The sequence below is a fragment of the Stenella coeruleoalba genome, assembly GCF_951394435.1.
Source record: "Stenella coeruleoalba genome assembly, contig: scaffold_65, whole genome shotgun sequence".
In the NCBI taxonomy this organism is placed as follows: domain Eukaryota; kingdom Metazoa; phylum Chordata; class Mammalia; order Artiodactyla; family Delphinidae; genus Stenella; species Stenella coeruleoalba.
Window position 1 is genome coordinate 1,494,287 of NW_027645998.1, and position 21,250 is coordinate 1,515,536.

General features: G+C 44.0%; 1 long non-coding RNA gene across 3 annotated transcripts in view; it reads left to right on the plus strand.

The window, feature by feature from the left end:
* The window catches only part of LOC307181403, a 165,385-nt gene extending 154,471 nt beyond the window's left edge, over positions 1-10,914 (plus strand). For 2 of the 3 annotated variants that reach the window (XR_013826680.1, XR_013826681.1), the window contains 2 exons: positions 2,962-3,043; positions 10,857-10,914. This is a non-coding gene — a long non-coding RNA (uncharacterized lncRNA). Of the gene's footprint in view, positions 1-2,961; positions 3,044-4,536; positions 4,586-10,856 lie in introns of those variants that run through there. The other variant, XR_013826682.1, reaches the window with a different exon arrangement.
* The last annotated feature ends 10,336 nt before the right edge of the window (positions 10,915-21,250 follow it).

A 21,250-nucleotide genomic window follows, 5' to 3' on the forward strand; every position in this document is an offset into this window, starting at 1 on the left:
GATTTTAATTTCCCTAAGCTATAGGTCCATAAGTGGAAGTGCCCTAGGCTCTGTTGCTTTGTTTTTTAGATGTTTCAGGAAACACCATACACTTCTCCCGAGTGGTTGTTGGCAATTTAAATCCTGCCCATCAGCATAACAAGGCTCCCAGTTCTCCATGGCCTGTCCTGCCTTTCTGGATTTTACACTTTTTTCAGATGGCCCTTTTGACCGGGGGGAAGTGAGACTTCATTGTAGTGCAGATTTCCTTTGCAAGCTTGCTTGGTTGGCCGAAAAGGGCGTATGCGTTTTTTCCTGAATATATTCAGGAAAAAACGCATACGCCCTTTTTGGCCAAGTGCATCATTGTGGACGTTCTGCCTCTTTTCCTATGCTTTCAATGCAATTCCAGTCTACCTCCTGAAATCGGTTTCCTGCAATTCTGCCCCGCTTTCAAGTCCTCTTGGCAGCCTTACTTCAGTATATTTTTGGACGATAGCTGTCATTTATAACTCTGCAGGTTTGTGAATTACAGTGCCCCTGAGCTCCTTTCTTCAACTCGCTTTCTTGTGACCTGGCCGCAACACCGCAGGATGTCTTCAGGCCCTAATCTGGTTCTGGCACGGCACGCTGAGCCTTTGGTTAATTCCTCTTCCTGGTGGGAAATGAGAGTTATATTTGCCCATCCAGACACCTCCAGCTAGTCTTTCATTGGTTCTCGCTATTCCTGTTCATCTTCCACATAAATTGGAAACTGGGCCAAACAGGAAGTTAAAGGGACTGACTCTCCAAGTGGGGAGAGTGTTAGTAAAGCGTCTGGAATGTTGCACCCGAGTACCAGGGTACGAAAACTGAGACATATTTGAACACGTCTCCCGATCACATGGTTGATCATACTCTAGGTTCCACATGCATGTTTTAGATGAAGGAAGAATACCTTAAACCTGGGTAGTTGAAACCCGTGGAATGGGTACCATGCAATATGACTTCAAAGGGTCTTCATTTGCTCACGAACCTCTCCAATCCTATCACTGCTGCGTTTATGCCCCTGTACACATGCTTGATTCTCTTTCGGAGACATAGCAATCCATAGGTTTTAAGATACTTACTAGTCAGGTGCATTCTTAGGTGTTTAATATGGGGTTTTGTGTCCATTTCGTTGAGCAAGGAGTAGCTCTTGTCTATTCCATATTTGGCTTAAGGAACTTTATCTGTGCTCATTTCAATCTCTGGTTTTATGCAGCACCCCAACTCACCTTTCCCCTTAAGCAAGCATAAGTTGGTTTTCTAAATTTGAGACCCTGTTCTGTTTTGGAATGCAGTTCCTGTGTAGACAAGTTTACATTCCGTGTATTAGTGATATCTTATGATGTTTCTTTTTCTGTGTGACTTATTTCAGTTAGAATCATCGTACCTGAATCCACTCATTATGCTGCTACGGGCCTGATGACATAGATTTCATTGCTGAGTGATACTGCATTGTACGTAAGTACCACAACTTCTTTATCCATTTTTCACTTTCTGCGATGTTGAACTTGTACTGTAAACGAGGTTCTTGTAAACAGAGCCGTTCCAAACTTTGGGGTGGCTGTGTCTTTTTGATTTTAATTTCCCTAAGCTATAGGACCATAAGTGGAAGTGCCCTAGGCTCTGTTGCTTTGTTTTTTAGATGTTTCAGGAAACACCATACACTTCTCCCAAGTGTCTGTTGGCAATTTACATCCCGCCCATCAGCATAACAAGGCTCCCAGTTCTCCATGGCCTGTCCTGCCTTTCTGGATTTTACACTTTTTTCAGATGGCCCTTTTGACCGGGGGGAAGTGAGACTTCATTGTAGTGCAGATTTCCTTCACAAGCTTGCTTGGTTGGCCAAAAAGGGCGTATGCGTTTTTTCCTGAATATATTCAGGAAAAAACGCATACGCCCTTTTTGGCCAAGTGCATCATTGTGGACGTTCTGCCTCTTTTCCTATGCTTTCAATACAATTCCAGTCTACCTCCTGAAATCGGTTTCCTGCAATTCTGCCCCGCTTTCAAGTCCTCTTGGCAGCCTTACTTCAGTCTATTTTTGGACGATAGCTGTCATTTATAACGCTGCAGGTTTGTGAATTACAGTGCCCCTGAGCTCCTTTCTTCAACTCGCTTTCTTGTGAGCTGGCCGCAACACCGCAGGATGTCTTCAGGCCCTAAACTGGTTCTGGCACGGCACGCTGAGCCTTTGGTTAATTCCTCTTCCTGGTGGGAAATGAGAGTTATATTTGCCCATCCAGACACCTCCAGCTAGTCTTTCATTGGTTCTCGCTATTCCTGTTCATCTTCCACAGAAATTGCAAACTGGGCCAAACAGGAAGTTAAAGGGACTGACTCTCCAAGTGGGGAGAGTGTTAGTAAAGCGTCTGGAATGTTGCACCCGAGTACCAGGGTACGAAAACTGAGACATATTTGAACACGTCTCCCGATCACATGGTTGATCATACTCTAGGTTCCACATGCATGTTTTAGCTGAAGGAAGAATACCTTAAACCTGGGTAGTTGAAACCCGTGGAATGGGTACCATGCAATATGACTTCAAAGGGTCTTCATTTGCTCACGAACCTCTCCAATCCTATCACTGCTGCGTTTATGCCCCTGTACACATGCTTGATTCTCTTTCGGAGACATAGCAATCCATAGGTTTTAGGATACTTACTAGTCAGGTGCATTCTTAGGCGTTTAATATGGGGTTTTGTGTCCATTTCGTTGAGCAAGGAGTAGCTCTTGTCTATTCCATATTTGGCTTAAGGAACTTTATCTGTGCTCATTTCAATCTCTGGTTTTATGCAGCACCCCAACTCACCTTTCACCTTAAGCAAGCATAAGTTGGTTTTCTAAATTTGAGACCCTGTTCTGTTTTGGAATGCAGTTCCTGTGTAGCCAAGTTTACATTCCGTGTATTAGTGATATCTTATGATGTTTCTTTTTCTGTGTGACTTATTTCATTTAGAATCATCGTACCTGAATCCACTCATTATGCTGCTACGGGCCTGATGACATAGATTTCATTGCTGAGTGATACTGCATTGTACGTAAGTACCACAACTTCTTTATCCATTTTTCACTTTCTGCGATGTTGAACTTGTACTGTAAACGAGGTTCTTGTAAACAGAGCCGTTCCAAACTTTGGGGTGGCTGTGTCTTTTTGATTTTAATTTCCCTAAGCTATAGGACCATAAGTGGAAGTGCCCTAGGTTCTGTTGCTTTGTTTTTTAGATGTTTCAGGAAACACCATACACTTCTCCCAAGTGGTTGTTGGCAATTTACATCCCGCCCATCAGCATAACAAGGCTCCCAGTTCTCCATGGCCTGTCCTGCCTTTCTGGATTTTACACTTTTATCAGATGGCCCTTTTGACCGGGGGGAAGTGAGACTTCATTGTAGTGCAGATTTCCTTTGCAAGCTTGCTTGGTTGGCCAAAAAGGGCGTATGCGTTTTTTCCTGAATATATTCAGGAAAAAACGCATACGCCCTTTTTGGCCAAGTGCATCATTGTGGACGTTCTGCCTCTTTTCCTATGCTTTCAATGCAATTCCAGTCTACCTCCTGAAATCGGTTTCCTGCAATTCTGCCCCGCTTTCAAGTCCTCTTGGCAGCCTTACTTCAGTATATTTTTGGACGATAGCTGTCATTTATAACTCTGCAGGTTTGTGAATTACAGTGCCCCTGAGCTCCTTTCTTCAACTCGCTTTCTTTTGAGCTGGCCGCAACACCGCAGGATGGCTTCAGGCCCTAATCTGGTTCCGGTACGGCACGCTGAGCCTTTGGTTATTTCCTCTTCCTGGTAGGAAATGAGAGTTAAATTTGCCCGTCCAGACATCTCCAGCTAGCCTCTCATTGGTTCTCGCTATTCCTGTTCATCTTCCGCAGAAATTGGAAACTGTGCCAAACAGGAGGTTAAAGGCGCTGACTCTCCAAGTGGGGAGAGTGTTAGTAAAGCGTCTGGAATGTTGCACCCGAGTACCAGGGGAGGAAAACTGAGACATATTTGAACACGTCTCCCGATCACATGGTTGATCATACTCTAGGTTCCACATGCATGTTTTAGATGAAGGAAGAATACCTTAAACCTGGGTAGTTGAAACCCGTGGAATTGGTACCATGCAATATGACTTCAAAGGGTCTTCATTTGCTCACGAACCTCTCCAATCCTATCACTGCTGCGTTTATGCCGCTGTACACATGCTTGATTCTCTTTCGGAGACATAGCAATCCATAGGTTTTAAGATACTTACTAGTCAGGTGCATTCTTAGGCGTTTAATATGGGGTTTTGTGTCCATTTCGTTGAGCAAGGAGTAGCTCTTGTCTATTCCATATGTGGCTTAAGGAACTTTATCTGTGCTCATTTCAATCTCTGGTTTTATGCAGCACCCCAACTCACCTTTCACCTTAAGCAAGCATAAGTTGGTTTTCTAAATTTGAGACCCTGTTCTGTTTTGGAATGCAGTTCCTGTGTAGCCAAGTTTACATTCCGTGTATTACTGATATCTTATGATGTTTCTTTTTCTGTGTGACTTATTTCAGTTAGAATCATCGTACCTTAATCCACTCATTATGCTGCTACGGGCCTGATGACATAGATTTCATTGCTGAGTGATACTGCATTGTACGTAAGTACCACAAGTTCTTTATCCATTTTTCACTTTCTGCGATGTTGAACTTGTACTGTAAACGAGGTTCTTGTAAACAGAGCCGTTCCAAACTTTGGGGTGGCTGTGTCATTTTGATTTTAATTTCCCTAAGCTATAGGACCATAAGTGGAAGTGCCCTAGGCTCTGTTGCTTTGTTTTTTAGATGTTTCAGGAAACACCATACACTTCTCCCAAGTGTCTGTTGGCAATTTACATCCCGCCCATCAGCATAACAAGGCTCCCAGTTCTCCATGGCCTGTCCTGCCTTTCTGGATTTTACACTTTTTTCAGATGGCCCTTTTGACCGGGGGGAAGTGAGACTTCATTGTAGTGCAGATTTCCTTCCCAAGCTTGCTTGGTTGGCCAAAAAGGGCGTATACGTTTTTTCCTGAATATATTCAGGAAAAAACGCATACGCCCTTTTTGGCCAAGTGCATCATTGTGGACGTTCTGCCTCTTTTCCTATGCTTTCAATGCAATTCCAGTCTACCTCCTGAAATCGGTTTCCTGCAATTCTGCCCCGCTTTCAAGTCCTCTTGGCAGCCTTACTTCAGTCTATTTTTGGACGATAGCTGTCATTTATAACTCTGCAGGTTTGTGAATTACAGTGCCCCTGAGCTCCTTTCTTCAACTCGCTTTCTTGTGAGCTGGCCGCAACACCGCAGGATGGCTTCAGGCCCTAATCTGGTTCTGGCACGGCACGCTGAGCCTTTGGTTAATTCCTCTTCCTGGTGGGAAATGAGAGTTAAATTTGCCCGTCCAGACACCTCCAGCTAGTCTCTCATTGGTTCTCGCTATTCCTGTTCATCTTCCGCAGAAATTGCAAACTGGGCCAAACAGGAGGTTAAAGGGACTGACTCTCCAAGTCGGGAGAGTGTTAGTAAAGCGTCTGGAATGTTGCACCCGAGTACCAGGGTACGAAAACTGAGACATATTTGAACACGTCTCCCGATCACATGGTTGATCATACTCTAGGTTCCACATGCATGTTTTAGCTGAAGGAAGAATACCTTAAACCTGGGTAGTTGAGACCCGTGTAATGGGTACCATGCAATATGACTTCAAAGGGTCTTCATTTGCTCACCGAACCTCTCCAATCCTATCACTGCTGCGTTTATGCCCCTGTACACACGCTTGATTCTCTTTTGGAGACATAGCAATCCATAGGTTTTAAGATACTTACTTGTCAGGTACATTCTTAGGCGTTTAATATGGGGTGTTGAGTCCATTTCGTTGAGCAAGGAGTAGCTCTTGTCTATTCCATATTTGGCTTAAGGAACTTTATCTGTGCTCATTTCAATCTCTGGTTTTATGCAGCACCCCAACTCACCTTTCCCCTTAAGCAAGCATAAGTTGGTTTTCTAAATTTGAGACCCTGTTCTGTTTTGGAATGCAGTTCCTGTGTAGCCAAGTTTACATTCCGTGTATTAGTGATATCTTATGATGTTTCTTTTTCTGTGTGACTTATTTCAGTTAGAATCATCATACCTGAATCCACTCATTGTGCTGCTAAGGGCCTGATGACAGAGATTTCATTGCTGAGTGATATTGCTTTGTAAGTAAATACCACAACTTCTTTATCCATTTTTCACTTTCTGCGATGTTGAACTTGTACTGTAAACGAGGTTCTTGTAAACAGAGCCGTTCCAAATATTGGGGTGGCTGTGTCTTTTTCATTTTAATTTCCCTAAGCTATAGGACCATAAGTGGAAGTGCCCTAGGTTCTGTTGCTTTGTTTTTTAGTTGTTTCAGGAAACACCATACACTTCTCCCAAGTGGTTCTTGGCAATTTACATCCTGCCCATCAGCATAACAAGGCTCCCAGTTCTCCATGGCCTGTCCTGCCTTTCTGGATTTTCCCCTTTTTTCAGATGGCCCTTTTGACCGGGGGGAAGTGAGACTTCATTGTAGTGCAGATTTCCTTTGCAAGCTTGCTTGGTTGGCCAAAAAGGGCGTATGCGTTTTTTCCTGAATATATTCAGGAAAAAACGCATACGCCCTTTTTGGCCAAGTGCATCATTGTGGACGTTCTGCCTCTTTTCCTATGCTTTCAATGCAATTCCAGTCTACCTCCTGAAATCGGTTTCCTGCAATTCTGCCCCGCTTTCAAGTCCTCTTGGCAGCCTTACTTCAGTCTATTTTTGGACGATAGCTGTCATTTATAACTCTGCAGGTTTGTGAATTACAGTGCCCCTGAGCTCCTTTCTTCAACTCGCTTTCTTGTGACCTGGCCGCAACACCGCAGGATGGCTTCAGGCCCTAATCTGGTTCCGGCCCTTCATGCTGAGCCTTTGGTTAATTCCTCTTCCTGGTGGGAAATGAGAGTTGAATTTGCCCGTCCAGACACCTCCAGCTAGCCTCTCATTGGTTCTCGCTATTCCTGTTCATCTTCCGCAGAAATTGCAAACTGGGCCAAACAGGAGGTTAAAGGGACTGACTCTCCAAGTCGGGAGAGTGTTAGTAAAGCGTCTGGAATGTTGCACCCGAGTACCAGGGGAGGAAAACTGAGACATATTTGAACACGTCTCCCGTTCACATGGTTGATCATACTCTGGGTTCCACATGCATGTTTTAGCTGAAGGAAGAATACCTTAAAGCTGGAGAGTTGAGACCCGTGTAATGGGTACCATGCAATATGACTTCAAAGGGTCTTCATTTGCTCACCGAACCTCTCCAATCCTATCACTGCTGCGTTTATGCCCCTGTACACACGCTTGATTCTCTTTTGGAGACATAGCAATCCATAGGTTTTAAGATACTTACTAGTCAGGTACATTCTTAGGCGTTTAATATGGGGTTTTGAGTCCATTTCGTTGAGCAAGGAGTAGCTCTTGTCTATTCCATATTTGGCTTAAGGAACTTTATCTGTGCTCATTTCAATCTCTGGTTTTATGCAGCACCCCAACTCACCTTTCCCCTTAAGCAAGCATAAGTTGGTTTTCTAAATTTGAGACCCTGTTCTGTTTTGGAATGCAGTTCCTGTGTAGCCAAGTTTACATTCCGTGTATTACTGATATCTTATGATGTTTCTTTTTCTGTGTGACTTATTTCAGTTAGAATCATCATACCTGAATCCACTCATTGTGCTGCTAAGGGCCTGATGACACAGATTTCATTGCTGAGTGATATTGCTTTGTAAGTAAATACCACAACATCTTTATCCATTTTTCACTTTCTGCGATGTTGAACTTGTACTGTAAACGAGGTTCTTGTAAACAGAGCCCTTCCAAACTTTGGGGTGGCTGTGTCTTTTTCATTTTAATTTCCCTAAGCTATAGGACCATAAGTGGAAGTGCCCTAGGTTCTGTTGCTTTGTTTTTTAGATGTTTCAGGAAACACCATACACTTCTCCCGAGTGGTGGTTGGCAAATTACATCCCGCCCATCAGCATAACAAGGCTCCCAGTTCTCCATGGCCTGTCCTGCCTTTCTGGATTTTACACTTTTTTCAGATGGCCCTTTTGACCGGGGGGAAGTGAGACTTCATTGTAGTGCAGATTTCCTTTGCAAGCTTGCTTGGTTGGCCAAAAAGGGCGTATGCGTTTTTTCCTGAATATATTCAGGAAAAAACGCATACGCCCTTTTTGGCCAAGTGCATCATTGTGGACGTTCTGCCTCTTTTCCTATGCTTTCAATGCAATTCCAGTCTACCTCCTGAAATCGGTTTCCTGCAATTCTGCCCCGCTTTCAAGTCCTCTTGGCAGCCTTACTTCAGTCTATTTTTGGACGATAGCTGTCATTTATAACTCTGCAGGTTTGTGAATTACAGTGCCCCTGAGCTCCTTTCTTCAACTCGCTTTCTTGTGACCTGGCCGCAACACCGCAGGATGGCTTCAGGCCCTAATCTGGTTCCGGCCCGGCATGCTGAGCCTTTGGTTAATTCCTCTTCCTGGTGGGAAATGAGAGTTGAATTTGCCCGTCCAGACACCTCCAGCTAGCCTCTCATTGGTTCTCGCTATTCCTGTTCATCTTCCGCAGAAATTGCAAACTGGGCCAAACAGGAGGTTAAAGGGACTGACTCTCCAAGTCGGGAGAGTGTTAGTAAAGTGTCTGGAATGTTGCACCCGAGTACCAGGGGAGGAAAACTGAGACATATTTGAACACGTCTCCCGTTCACATGGTTGATCATACTCTGGGTTCCACATGCATGTTTTAGCTGAAGGAAGAATACCTTAAACCTGGAGAGTTGAGACCCGTGTAATGGGTACCATGCAATATGACTTCAAAGGGTCTTCATTTGCTCACCGAACCTCTCCAATCCTATCACTGCTGCGTTTATGCCCCTGTACACACGCTTGATTCTCTTTTGGAGACATAGCAATCCATAGGTTTTAAGATACTTACTAGTCAGGTACATTCTTAGGCGTTTAATATGGGGTTTTGAGTCCATTTCGTTGAGCAAGGAGTAGCTCTTGTCTATTCCATATTTGGCTTAAGGAACTTTATCTGTGCTCATTTCAATCTCTGGTTTTATGCAGCACCCCAACTCACCTTTCCCCTTAAGCAAGCATAAGTTGGTTTTCTAAATTTGAGACCCTGTTCTGTTTTGGAATGCAGTTCCTGTGTAGCCAAGTTTACATTCCGTGTATTAGTGATATCTTATGATGTTCCTTTTTCTGTGTGACTTATTTCAGTTAGAATCATCATACCTGAATCCACTCATTGTGCTGCTAAGGGCCTGATGACACAGATTTCATTGCTGAGTGATATTGCTTTGTAAGTAAATACCACAACTTCTTTATCCATTTTTCACTTTCTGCGATGTTGAACTTGTACTGTAAACGAGGTTCTTGTAAACAGAGCCGTTCCAAACTTTGGGGTGGCTGTGTCTTTTTCATTTTAATTTCCCTAAGCTATAGGACCATAAGTGGAAGTGCCCTAGGTTCTGTTGCTTTGTTTTTTAGATGTTTCAGGAAACACCATACACTTCTCCCGAGTGGTGGTTGGCAAATTACATCCCGCCCATCAGCATAACAAGGCTCCCAGTTCTCCATGGCCTGTCCTGCCTTTCTGGATTTTACACTTTTTTCAGATGGCCCTTTTGACCGGGGGGAAGTGAGACTTCATTGTAGTGCAGATTTCCTTTGCAAGCTTGCTTGGTTGGCCAAAAAGGGCGTATGCGTTTTTTCCTGAATATATTCAGGAAAAAACGCATACGCCCTTTTTGGCCAAGTGCATCATTGTGGACGTTCTGCCTCTTTTCCTATGCTTTCAATGCAATTCCAGTCTACCTCCTGAAATCGGTTTCCTGCAATTCTGCCCCGCTTTCAAGTCCTCTTGGCAGCCTTACTTCAGTCTATTTTTGGACGATAGCTGTCATTTATAACTCTGCAGGTTTGTGAATTACAGTGCCCCTGAGCTCCTTTCTTCAACTCGCTTTCTTGTGACCTGGCCGCAACACCGCAGGATGGCTTCAGGCCCTAATCTGGTTCCGGCACGGCACGCTGAGCCTTTGGTTAATTACTCTTCCTGGTGGGAAATGAGAGTTGAATTTGCCCGTCCAGACACCTCCAGCTAGCCTCTCATTGGTTCTCGCTATTCCTGTTCATCTTCCGCAGAAATCGCAAACTGGGCCAAACAGGAGGTTAAAGGGACTGACTCTCCAAGTCGGGAGAGTGTTAGTAAAGCGTCTGGAATGTTGCACCCGAGTACCAGGGGAGGAAAACTGAGACATATTTGAACACGTCTCCCGTTCACATGGTTGATCATACTCTGGGTTCCACATGCATGTTTTAGCTGAAGGAAGAATACCTTAAACCTGGAGAGTTAAGACCCGTGTAATGGGTACCATGCAATATGACTTCAAAGGGTCTTCATTTGCTCACCGAACCTCTCCAATCCTATCACTGCTGCGTTTATGCCCCTGTACACATGCTTGATTCTCTTTCGGAGACATAGCAATCCATAGGTTTTAAGATACTTACTAGTCAGGTACATTCTTAGGCGTTTAATATGCGGTGTTGAGTCCATTTCGTTGAGCAAGGAGTAGCTCTTGTCTATTCCATATTTGGCTTAAGGAACTTTATCTGTGCTCATTTCAATCTCTGGTTTTATGCAGCACCCCAACTCACCTTTCCCCTTAAGCAAGCATAAGTTGGTTTTCGAAATTTGAGACCCTGTTCTGTTCTGTAATTCAGTTCCTGTGTAGCCAAGTTTACATTCCGTGTATTAGTGATATCTTATGATGTTTCTTTTTCTGTGTGACTTATTTCAGTTAGAATCATCGTACCTGAATCCACTCATTGTGCTGCTAAGGGCCTGATGACATAGATTTCATTGCTGAGTGATATTGCTTTGTAAGTGAATACCACAACTTCTTTATCCATTTTTCACTTTCTGCGATGTTGAACTTGTACTGTAAACGAGGTTCTTGTAAACAGAGCCGTTCCAAACTTTGGGGTGGCTGTGTCTTTTTGATTTTAATTTCCCTAAGCTATAGGACCATAAGTGGAAGTGCCCTAGGCTCTGTTGCTTTGTTTTTTAGATGTTTCAGGAAACACCATACACTTCTCCTGAGTGTCTGTTGGCAATTTACATCCCGCCCATCAGCATAACAAGGCTCCCAGTTCTCAATGGCCTGTTGCCTTTCTGGATTTTACACTTTTTTCAGATGGCCTTTTGACCGGGGGGAAGTGAGACTTCATTGTAGTGCAGATTTCCTTTGGAAGCTTGCTTGGTTGGCCAAAAAGGGCGTATGCGTTTTATCCTGAATATATTCAGGAAAAAACGCATACGCCCTTTTTGGCCAAGTGCATCATTGTGGACGTTCTGCCTCTTTTCCTATGCTTTCAATGCAATTCCAGTCTACCTCCTGAAATCGGTTTCCTGCAATTCTGCCCCGCTTTCAAGTCCTCTTGGCAGCCTTACTTCAGTCTATTTTTGGACGATAGCTGTCATTTATAACTCTGCAGGTTTGTGAATTACAGTGCCCCTGAGCTCCTTTCTTCAACTCGCTTTCTTGTGACCTGGCCGCAACATCGCAGGATGTCTTCAGGCCCTAATCTGGTTCCGGCCCGGCATGCTGAGCCTTTGGTTAATTCCTCTTCCTGGTGGGAAATGAGAGTTATATTTGCCCATCCAGACACCTCCAGCTAGTCTTTCATTGGTTCTCGCTATTCCTGTTCATCTTCCACAGAAATTGCAAACTGGGCCAAACAGGAAGTTAAAGGGACTGACTCTCCAAGTGGGGAGAGTGTTAGTAAAGCGTCTGGAATGTTGCACCCGAGTACCAGGGTACGAAAACTGAGACATATTTGAACACGCCTCCCGATCACATGGTTGATCATACTCGGTTCCACATGCATGTTTTAGATGAAGGAAGAATACCTTAAACCTGGGTAGTTGAAACCCGTGGAATGGGTACCATGCAATATGACTTCAAAGGGTCTTCATTTGCTCACGAACCTCTCCAATCCTATCACTGCTGCGTTTATGCCACTGTACACATGCTTGATTCTCTTTCGGAGACATAGCAATCCATAGGTTTTAAGATACTTACTAGTCAGGTGCATTCTTAGGCGTTTAATATGGGGTTTTGTGTCCATTTCGTTGAGCAAGGAGTAGCTCTTGTCTATTCCATATTTGGCTTAAGGAACTTTATCTGTACTCATTTCAATCTCTGGTTTTATGCAGCACCCCAACTCACCTTTCACCTTAAGCAAGCATAAGTTGGTTTTCTAAATTTGAGACCCTGTTCTGTGTTGGAATGCAGTTCCTGTGTAGCCAAGTTTACATTCCGTGTATTAGTGATATCTTATGATGTTTCTTTTTCTGTGTGACTTATTTCAGTTAGAATCATCGTACCTGAATCCACTCATTATGCTGCTACGGGCCTGATGACATAGATTTCATTGCTGAGTGATACTGCATTGTACGTAAGTACCACAAGTTCTTTATCCATTTTTCACTTTCTGTGATATTGAACTTGTACGGTAAACGAGGTTCTTGTAAACGGAGGCGTCCCAAACATTGGGGTGGCTGTGTCTTTTTCATTTTAATTTCCCTAAGCTATAGGACCATAAGCGCAAGTGCCCTAGGCTCTGTTGCTTTGTTTTTTAGATGTTTCAGGAAACACCATACACTTCTCCTGAGGGTCTGTTGGCAATTTACATCCCGCCCATCAGCATAACAAGGCTCCCAGTTCTCCATGGCCTGTCCTGCCTTTCTGGATTTTACACTTTTTTCAGATGGCCCTTTTGACCGGGGGGAAGTGAGACTTCATTGTAGTGCAGATTTCCTTTGCAAGCTTGCTTGGATGGCCAAAAAGGGCGTATGCGTTTTTTCCTGAATATATTCAGGAAAAAACGCATACGCCCTTTTTGGCCAAGTGCATCATTGTGGACGTTCTGCCTCTTTTCCTATGCTTTCAATGCAATTCCAGTCTACCTCCTGAAATCGGTTTCCTGCAATTCTGCCCCGCTTTCAAGTCCTGTTGGCAGCCTTACTTCAGTATATTTTTGGACGATAGCTGTCATTTATAACTCTGCAGGTTTGTGAATTACAGTGCCCCTGAGCTCCTTTCTTCAACTCGCTTTCTTTTGAGCTGGCCGCAACACCGCAGGATGGCTTCAGGCCCTAATCTGGTTCCGGTACGGCACGCTGAGCCTTTGGTTATTTCCTCTTCCTGGTGGGAAATGAGAGTTGAATTTGCCCGTCCAGACATCTCCAGCTAGCCTCTCATTGGTTCTCGCTATTCCTGTTCATCTTCCGCAGAAATTGGAAACTGTGCCAAACAGGAGGTTAAAGGCGCTGACTCTCCAAGTGAGGAGAGTGTTAGTAAAGCGTCTGGAATGTTGCACCCGAGTACCAGGGTACGAAAACTGAGACATATTTGAACAGGTCTCCCGATCACATGGTTGATCATACTCTAGGTTCCACATGCATGTTTTAGTTGAAGGAAGAATACCTAAAACCTGGGTAGTTGAAACCCGTGTAAAGGGTACCATGCAATATGATTTCAAAGGGTCTTCATTTGCTCACCGAACCTCTCCAATCCTATCACTGCTGCGTTTATGCACCTGCACACATGCTTGATTCTCTTTCGGAGACATGGCAATCCATAGGTTTTAAGATACTTACTAGTCAGGTACATTCTTAGGCGTTTAATATGCGGTGTTGAGTCCATTTCGTTGAGCAAGGAGTAGCTCTTGTCTATTCCATATTTGGCTTAAGGAACTTTATCTGTGCTCATTTCAATCTCTGGTTTTATGCAGCACCCCAATTCACCTTTCCCCTTAAGCAAGCATAAGTTGGTTTTCTAAATTTGAGACCCTGTTCTGTTCTGTAATTCAGGTCCTGTATAGCCAAGTTTCCATTCCGTGTATTACTGATATCTTATGATGTTTCTTTTTCTGTGTGACTTATTTCAGTTAGAATCATCATACCTGAATCCACTCATTGTGCTGCTAAGGGCCTGATGACATAGATTTCATTGCTGAGTGATATTGCTTTGTAAGTGAATACCACAACTTCTTTATCCATTTTTCACTTTCTGCGATGTTGAACTTGTACTGTAAACGAGGTTCTTGTAAACAGAGCCGTTCCAAACTTTGGGGTGGCTGTGTCTTTTTGATTTTAATTTCCCTAAGTTATAGGACCATAAGTGGAAGTGCCCTAGGCTCTGTTGCTTTCTTTTTTAGATGTTTCAGGAAACACCATACACTTCTCCCGAGTGGTTGTTGGCAATTTACATCCCGCCCATCAGCATAACAAGGCTCCCAGTTCTCCATGGCCTGTCCTGCCTTTCTGGATTTTACACTTTTTTCAGATGGCCCTTTTGACCGGGGGGAAGTGAGACTTCATTGTAGTGCAGATTTCCTTTGCAAGCTTGCTTGGTTGGCCAAAAAGGGCGTATGCGTTTTTTCCTGAATATATTCAGGAAAAAACGCATACGCCCGTTTTGGCCAAGTGCATCATTGTGGACGTTCTGCCTCTTTTCCTATGCTTTCAATGCAATTCCAGTCTACCTCCTGAAATCGGTTTCCTGCAATTCTGCCCCGCTTTCAAGTCCTCTTGGCAGCCTTACTTCAGTCTATTTTTGGACGATAGCTGTCATTTATAACTCTGCAGGTTTGTGAATTACAGTGCCCCTGAGCTCCTTTCTTCAACTCGCTTTCTTTTGAGCTGGCCGCAACACCGCAGGATGGCTTCAGGCCCTAATCTGGTTCCGGTACGGCACGGAGAGCCTTTGGTTATTTCCTCTTCCTGGTGGGAAATGAGAGTTAAATTTGCCCGTCCAGACACCTCCAGCTAGCCTCTCATTTGTTCTCGCTATTCCTGTTCATCTTCCGCAGAAATTGCAAACTGGGCCAAACAGGAGTTTAAAGGCGCTGACTCTCCAAGTGGGGAGAGTGTTAGTAAAGCGTCTGGAATGTTGCACCCGAGTACCAGGGGAGGAAAACTGAGACATATTTGAACACGTCTCCCGATCACATGGTTGATCATACTCTGGGTTCCACATGCATGTTTTAGCTGAAGGAAGAATACCTAAAATCTGGGTAGTTGAAACCCGTGGAATGGGTACCATGCAATATGACTTCAAAGGGTCTTCATTTGCTCACTGAACCTCTCCAATCCTATCACTGCTGCATTTATGCCCCTGTACACATGCTTGATTCTCTTTCGGAGACATAGCAATCTATAGGTTTTAAGATACTTACTGGTCAGGTACATTCTTAGGCGTTTAATATGCGGTGTTGAGTCCATTTCGTTGAGCAAGGAGTAGCTCTTGTCTATTCCATATTTGGCTTAAGGAACTTTATCTGTGCTCATTTCAATCTCTGGTTTCATGCAGCACCCCAACTCACCTTTCCCCTTAAGCAAGCATAAGTTGGTTTTCTAAATTTGAGACCCTGTTCTGTTCTGTAATTCAGTTCCTGTGTAGCCAAGTTTCCATTCCGTGTATTACTGATATCTTATGATGTTTCTTTTTCTGTGTGACTTATTTCAGTTAGAATCATCATACCTGAATCCACTCATTGTGCTGCTAAGGGCCTGATGACACAGATTTCATTGCTGAGTGATATTGCTTTGTAAGTAAATACCACAACTTCTTTATCCATTTTTCACTTTCTGCGATGTTGAACTTGTACTGTAAATGAGGTTCTTGTAAACAGAGCCTTTCGAAACTTTGGGGTGGCTGTGTCTTTTTGATTTTAAATTCCCTAAGCTATAGGACCATAAGTGGAAGTGCCCTAGGCTCTGTTGCCTTGTTTTTTAGATGTTTCAGGAAATAACATACACTTCTCCCGAGTGGTTGTTGGCAATTTACATCCCGCCCATCAGCATAACAAGGCTCCCAGTTCTCCATGGCCTGTCCTGCCTTTCTGGATTTTACACTTTTTTCAGATGGCCCTTTTGACCGGGGGGAAGTGAGACTTCATTGTAGTGCAGATTTCCTTTGCAAGCTTGCTTGGATGGCCAAAAAGGGCGTATGCGTTTTTTCCTGAATATATTCAGGAAAAAACGCATACGCCCTTTTTGGCCAAGTGCATCATTGTGGACGTTCTGCCTCTTTTCCTATGCTTTCAATGCAATTCCAGTCTACCTCCTGAAATCGGTTTCCTGCAATTCTGCCCCGCTTTCAAGTCCTGTTGGCAGCCTTACTTCAGTATATTTTTGGACGATAGCTGTCATTTATAACTCTGCAGGTTTGTGAATTACAGTGCCCCTGAGCTCCTTTCTTCAACTCGCTTTCTTTTGAGCTGGCCGCAACACCGCAGGATGGCTTCAGGCCCTAATCTGGTTCCGGTACGGCACGCTGAGCCTTTGGTTATTTCCTCTTCCTGGTGGGAAATGAGAGTTGAATTTGCCCGTCCAGACATCTCCAGCTAGCCTCTCATTGGTTCTCGCTATTCCTGTTCATCTTCCGCAGAAATTGGAAACTGTGCCAAACAGGAGGTTAAAGGCGCTGACTCTCCAAGTGAGGAGAGTGTTAGTAAAGCGTCTGGAATGTTGCACCCGAGTACCAGGGTACGAAAACTGAGACATATTTGAACAGGTCTCCCGATCACATGGTTGATCATACTCTAGGTTCCACATGCATGTTTTAGTTGAAGGAAGAATACCTAAAACCTGGGTAGTTGAAACCCGTGTAAAGGGTACCATGCAATATGATTTCAAAGGGTCTTCATTTGCTCACCGAACCTCTCCAATCCTATCACTGCTGCGTTTATGCACCTGCACACATGCTTGATTCTCTTTCGGAGACATGGCAATCCATAGGTTTTAAGATACTTACTAGTCAGGTACATTCTTAGGCGTTTAATATGCGGTGTTGAGTCCATTTCGTTGAGCAAGGAGTAGCTCTTGTCTATTCCATATTTGGCTTAAGGAACTTTATCTGTGCTCATTTCAATCTCTGGTTTTATGCAGCACCCCAATTCACCTTTCCCCTTAAGCAAGCATAAGTTGGTTTTCTAAATTTGAGACCCTGTTCTGTTCTGTAATTCAGGTCCTGTATAGCCAAGTTTCCATTCCGTGTATTACTGATATCTTATGATGTTTCTTTTTCTGTGTGACTTATTTCAGTTAGAATCATCATACCTGAATCCACTCATTGTGCTGCTAAGGGCCTGATGACATAGATTTCATTGCTGAGTGATATTGCTTTGTAAGTGAATACCACAACTTCTTTATCCATTTTTCACTTTCTGCGATGTTGAACTTGTACTGTAAACGAGGTTCTTGTAAACAGAGCCGTTCCAAACTTTGGGGTGGCTGTGTCTTTTTGATTTTAATTTCCCTAAGTTATAGGACCATAAGTGGAAGTGCCCTAGGCTCTGTTGCTTTCTTTTTTAGATGTTTCAGGAAACACCATACACTTCTCCCGAGTGGTTGTTGGCAATTTACATCCCGCCCATCAGCATAACAAGGCTCCCAGTTCTCCATGGCCTGTCCTGCCTTTCTGGATTTTACACTTTTTTCAGATGGCCCTTTTGACCGGGGGGAAGTGAGACTTCATTGTAGTGCAGATTTCCTTTGCAAGCTTGCTTGGTTGGCCAAAAAGGGCGTATGCGTTTTTTCCTGAATATATTCAGGAAAAAACGCATACGCCCGTTTTGGCCAAGTGCATCATTGTGGACGTTCTGCCTCTTTTCCTATGCTTTCAATGCAATTCCAGTCTACCTCCTGAAATCGGTTTCCTGCAATTCTGCCCCGCTTTCAAGTCCTCTTGGCAGCCTTACTTCAGTCTATTTTTGGACGATAGCTGTCATTTATAACTCTGCAGGTTTGTGAATTACAGTGCCCCTGAGCTCCTTTCTTCAACTCGCTTTCTTTTGAGCTGGCCGCAACACCGCAGGATGGCTTCAGGCCCTAATCTGGTTCCGGTACGGCACGGAGAGCCTTTGGTTATTTCCTCTTCCTGGTGGGAAATGAGAGTTAAATTTGCCCGTCCAGACACCTCCAGCTAGCCTCTCATTTGTTCTCGCTATTCCTGTTCATCTTCCGCAGAAATTGCAAACTGGGCCAAACAGGAGTTTAAAGGCGCTGACTCTCCAAGTGGGGAGAGTGTTAGTAAAGCGTCTGGAATGTTGCACCCGAGTACCAGGGGAGGAAAACTGAGACATATTTGAACACGTCTCCCGATCACATGGTTGATCATACTCTGGGTTCCACATGCATGTTTTAGCTGAAGGAAGAATACCTAAAATCTGGGTAGTTGAAACCCGTGGAATGGGTACCATGCAATATGACTTCAAAGGGTCTTCATTTGCTCACTGAACCTCTCCAATCCTATCACTGCTGCATTTATGCCCCTGTACACATGCTTGATTCTCTTTCGGAGACATAGCAATCTATAGGTTTTAAGATACTTACTGGTCAGGTACATTCTTAGGCGTTTAATATGCGGTGTTGAGTCCATTTCGTTGAGCAAGGAGTAGCTCTTGTCTATTCCATATTTGGCTTAAGGAACTTTATCTGTGCTCATTTCAATCTCTGGTTTCATGCAGCACCCCAACTCACCTTTCCCCTTAAGCAAGCATAAGTTGGTTTTCTAAATTTGAGACCCTGTTCTGTTCTGTAATTCAGTTCCTGTGTAGCCAAGTTTCCATTCCGTGTATTACTGATATCTTATGATGTTTCTTTTTCTGTGTGACTTATTTCAGTTAGAATCATCATACCTGAATCCACTCATTGTGCTGCTAAGGGCCTGATGACACAGATTTCATTGCTGAGTGATATTGCTTTGTAAGTAAATACCACAACTTCTTTATCCATTTTTCACTTTCTGCGATGTTGAACTTGTACTGTAAATGAGGTTCTTGTAAACAGAGCCTTTCGAAACTTTGGGGTGGCTGTGTCTTTTTGATTTTAAATTCCCTAAGCTATAGGACCATAAGTGGAAGTGCCCTAGGCTCTGTTGCCTTGTTTTTTAGATGTTTCAGGAAATAACATACACTTCTCCCGAGTGGTTGTTGGCAATTTACATCCCGCCCATCAGCATAACAAGGCTCCCAGTTCTCCATGGCCTGTCCTGCCTTTCTGGATTTTACACTTTTTTCAGATGGCCCTTTTGACCGGGGGGAAGTGAGACTTCATTGTAGTGCAGATTTCCTTTGCAAGCTTGCTTGGATGGCCAAAAAGGGCGTATGCGTTTTTTCCTGAATATATTCAGGAAAAAACGCATACGCCCTTTTTGGCCAAGTGCATCATTGTGGACGTTCTGCCTCTTTTCCTATGCTTTCAATGCAATTCCAGTCTACCTCCTGAAATCGGTTTCCTGCAATTCTGCCCGTTTTCAAGTCCTCTTGGCAGCCTTACTTCAGTCTATTTTTGGACGATAGCTGTCATTTATAACTCTGCAGGTTTGTGAATTACAGTGCCCCTGAGCTCCTTTCTTCAACTCGCTTTCTTGTGAGCTGGCCGCAACACCGCAGGATGGCTTCAGGCCCTAATCTGGTTCCGGCACGGCACGCTGAGCCTTTGGTTAATTCCTCTTCCTGGTGGGAAATGAGAGTTAAATTTGCCCGTCCAGACACCTCCAGCTAGTCTCTCATTGGTTCTCGCTATTCCTGTTCATCTTCCGCAGAAATTGCAAACTGGGCCAAACAGGAGGTTAAAGGGACTGATTCTCCAAGTCGGGAGAGTGTTAGTAAAGCGTCTGGAATATTGCACCCGAGTACCAGGGTACGAAAACTGAGACATATTTGAACATGTCTCCCGGTCACATGGTTGATCATACTCTAGGTTCCACATGCATGTTTTAGCTGAAGGAAGAATACCTTAAACCTGGGTAGTTGAAACCCGTGGAATGGGTACCATGCAATATGACTTCAAAGGGTCTTCATTTGCTCACCGAACCTCTCCAATCCTATCACTGCTGCGTTTATGCCCCTGTACACATGCTTGATTCTCTTTCGGAGACATAGCAATCCATAGGTTTTAATATACTTACTAGTCAGGTACATTCTTAGGCGTTTAATATGCGGTGTTGAGTCCATTTCGTTGAGCAAGGAGTAGCTCTTGTCTATTCCATATTTGGCTTAAGGAACTTTATCTGTGCTCATTTCAATCTCTGGTTTTATGCAGCACCCCAACTCACCTTTCCCCTTAAGCAAGCATAAGTTGGTTTTCTAAATTTGAGACCCTGTTTTGCTTTGGAATGCAGTTCCTGTGTAGCCAAGTTTACATTCCGTGTATTAGTGATATCTTATGATGTTTCTTTTTCTGTGTGACTTATTTCAGTTAGGATCATCGTACCTGAATCCACTCATTGTGCTGCTAAGGGCCTGATGACATAGATTTCATTGCTGAGTGATATTGCTTTGTAAGTGAATACCACAACTTCTTTATCCATTTTTCACTTTCTGCGATGTTGAACTTGTACTGTAAACGAGGTTCTTGTAAACAGAGCCGTTCCAAACTTTGGGGTGGCTGTGTCTTTTTGATTTTAATTTCCCTAAGCTATAGGACCATAAGTGGAAGTGCCCTAGGCTCTGTTGCTTTGTTTTTTAGATGTTTCAGGAAACACCATACACTTCTCCTGAGTGTCTGTTGGCAATTTACATCCCGCCCATCAGCATAACAAGGCTCCCTGTTCTCAATGGCCTGTTGCCTTTCTGGATTTTACACTTTTTTCAGATGGCCCTTTTGACCAGGGGGAAGTGAGATTTCATTGTAGTGCAGATTTCCTTTGGAAGCTTGCTTGGTTGGCCAAAAAGGGCGTATGCGTTTTTTCCTGAATATATTCAGGAAAAAACGCATACGCCCTTTTTGGCCAAGTGCATCATTGTGGACGTTCTGCCTCTTTTCCTATGCTTTCAATGCAATTCCAGTCTACCTCCTGAAATCGGTTTCCTGCAATTCTGCCCCGCTTTCAAGTCCTCTTGGCAGCCTTACTTCAGTCTATTTTTGGACGATAGCTGTCATTTATAACTCTGCAGGTTTGTGAATTACAGTGCCCCTGAGCTCCTTTCTTCAACTCGCTTTCTTGTGACCTGGCCGCAACACCGCAGGATGGCTTCAGGCCCTAATCTGGTTCCGGCCCGGCATGCTGAGCCTTTGGTTAATTCCTCTTCCTGGTGGGAAATGAGAGTTAAATTTGCCCGTCCAGACACCTCCAGCTAGCCTCTCATTGGTTCTCACTATTCCTGTTCATCTTCCGCA